This window comes from Macaca mulatta, chromosome 5, assembly GCF_049350105.2.
Source record: "Macaca mulatta isolate MMU2019108-1 chromosome 5, T2T-MMU8v2.0, whole genome shotgun sequence".
Classification (NCBI taxonomy): Eukaryota; Metazoa; Chordata; class Mammalia; order Primates; family Cercopithecidae; genus Macaca; species Macaca mulatta.
Window position 1 is genome coordinate 129,183,673 of NC_133410.1, and position 2,941 is coordinate 129,186,613.

The following is a 2,941-nucleotide window of genomic DNA, read 5'->3' on the forward strand; positions in this document are numbered from 1 at the left end:
GAGTGATTCATATTTTTAACATTTATCACAGTGAGAGAAGGAAATTGCTGTTAGGCAGGCAACTGATACAGCTTGCCATATTTTCAGAGGACTATTAGGGGTTAAGTCATGGGGTGGGAAAAATATGCCTCTGGCTACCTAATAAATCTGTTTTCTTGAATTGAGTGATGGCTGCCTCCTTCTGCTTGTGGAGTGTCCGTGTATGGGGCGCTGTTGAAGACAGATATGTCATTTTCCCAATATCTCTTGTCCTGCTACTCTGCCTCAAGGCTTCATCTGTACTTTGTGCTTAAAAATTCCTTCTGAAATCTGGCATATCTTTGATCAATAGTCCTAGCTTCTAACATTGTTGAAAATTTACATTTGTTTTTGAGATTTGCTAAGAATTTCATGGGAAAGTTGACAAAGGGTGTGGGGTGTGGTTTCTGAATGCCCTTGGCTTTGGTGCCAGAATTGGCATCAAGGACTTGGCCCCAGTGACTCCACAATGAAGCAGATGCTCCTTTGCATTCACCTGACTGCATGATGTCAGCGGCTGCAGCCATGGACAACTGATGTCACTCAAGGCAAGGTGAGGGCAGATCAGTCCCTCTTAACCACAATTCTATATATAATATTGAGAAGATATTTTTCAACGTACAGAAAGAAAGCCTAATTGACAGCCAAGGGCTTAGCTGCTCTGAAGTTGTTAATGAACAAGATAATAACAGGTTTTACTTTTTGCAATGGTATAATTTTTCCTCTAAAAATTTCAGCTAATTTTTGGGTTGTGATAAAAGAATAAGTCCCTTAATGTTAGGTGATTAATTTATGCTACACCAGATCATATGGCATATAGTGACTGCAAATGATCTAATTCTCAAAGGCAGTTTTTCAGAAGGAGCAGAAAAGGCAAGTCAGGGTTAGCAAAGTCCAGGCAGAGACCTGGACTATACTGAACTATACTGTTTAGATTAAAAATACTGAATTATTTAAAAAATGAATGTTTTAGCAAATGAGCACAGTTTTATATGGTGAGAATGAAGTTAGTAGTTTGTGATTGTTTGGCTAGCCATGGAGAACCTTCTATTCCAAATGAGGAGTTTATCTAGTCATGATGAAATATTTTGGGGAAGAGGGGTAAAGTAGAAAAAAATTAACAATAGGTTTAAAAAATCTTTCATATAACATATTTTCTTCTTAATTCTTGGAGGGCAAAGCACCCATCACTGCCTGTTACACTGATTTAGATAAGCCCTAGATGTCTTAATTCCCAAGCATAAAACATTCTGATGTCTCATGGTATCTTGCCACTCAAAATGTGGTCAAGAGGCTAGTAGTATCTTATCACTTGGGAGCTAGTTAAAAATGTAGGACCCGTACATTCAGCAAGTAGTTGGTCTGTGTGCTGTGAGTGAGGGTCTGAGTCACCTGCCATTTTGCTGGAGGAGCCCCTTGGGCCTTAGTAAACATTTACAATGTCTTTCATCTTTGAGTGGATCTACCGAGGCTTCAGCAGTGTGCCCCAGTTCCTAGGACTTGACAAGAAATCTGGAAAACTTGGGTTCTTAGGTGTAAACAATACAGGCAAAACAATTCTTCTTCACATGATCAAAGATGACAGATTGGGCCAACATATTCCAACACTACATCTGACATCAGAAGAGCTAACAATTGCTGGAATGACTTTTACAACTTTTCACCTTGGTCGGCACGAGCAAGCATGCCGGGTTTGGAAAAATTGTCTCCCAGCAATGAATGGGATTGTCTTTCTGGTGGACTGTGCAGATCTTTCTTACCTTATGGAATCCAAAGTTGAGCTTAATGCTTTAATGACTGATGAAACAATATCCAATGTGCCAATCCTTATCTTGGGTAACAAAATTGACAGAACAGATACAATCAATGCAGAAAAACTCCATGAGATATTTGAGCTTTATGGACAGACCACAAGAAAGGGTAATGTGACCCTGAAAGAGCTGAATGTTCACCCTGTGGAAGTGTTCATGTGCAGTGCACTCAAGAGGCAAGCCTACAGGGAGGGTTTCTGAAGTTTTGACAGTGAAAATAAGAGTATTACTTCTCTGGACTGATCATATTCACAGCTTCCTCATGAACTTTCCTAATAGAACAAGGAAAGCTCTCCAACCATGTCTGGCATTGTGAAGCCTAGAGTCTCTGTCAACTTTCTCATCACCCAGCGGTGACATGTGCTCTTCTCCACACCGTTGGGAGGTAATGCTTTCCCATGTGCAGTATTCTGGTCAGTATCCTGGGACTTGGAAGTTGGCAGGATTTGCCAGGTAAAGCTATGTGCCATTGTGGGGCACCTGAAAAGAAAATACGTCTCACCACTGTAATTGATTTCAAAAGAAAGCAATTCTATTTTTTAAAGAAAGTGTTGTTAATGTAATTGCTATCCCTCCTCACATTTTTAGTTCAAGTTTACTTGGTCTAGAGTTCTCTATTCTTTTTTATTAACTAATGAATGATACTTAGATACTTCATAAAATTAAGCGCAGATACACATTGGAGACCAGAGCTCATCTGGGTGGACTTACTCCTGCTGAGTTAGCAGGTTGGTGAGAGAAACTCCCACGAGCACACCTGTCTCTCTAACTGCCTTGGAGTAGGTGGCATTATCTCGCCCACACAGAACTAGAAAAGGGACAGAACTCTGGCCTTGCAGTTGTGTCAGGTTTCACTGTGGTAAGCTAGGGTCACTCCTCATCGGGGAATGTGAAGCAGATTGTTCACTGTGGAGGAGTTAATTATAGACTGGGTTATTCTTACTTATAAAGTTACAGATTTCAGCCAGTCTCTGCTTTTGTACTTTTGTGAAATTTTATTTCTCTCTATAGCACCTTTTTCACTTTTGGTTATAAAAAGTGACTTTCACTTTTTAAAAGAGTTGAGAACATCTCTCGTGTCACATACTGCAGGTGTGTCAGTTACTTTTACA

At 40.1% G+C, this 2,941-nt stretch overlaps 1 pseudogene; it reads left to right on the forward strand.

Moving 5' to 3' along the window:
• Positions 1-1,457: 1,457 nt before the first annotated feature.
• Positions 1,458-2,030, forward strand: LOC144340921 (small COPII coat GTPase SAR1A pseudogene; annotated as a pseudogene).
• The last annotated feature ends 911 nt before the right edge of the window (positions 2,031-2,941 follow it).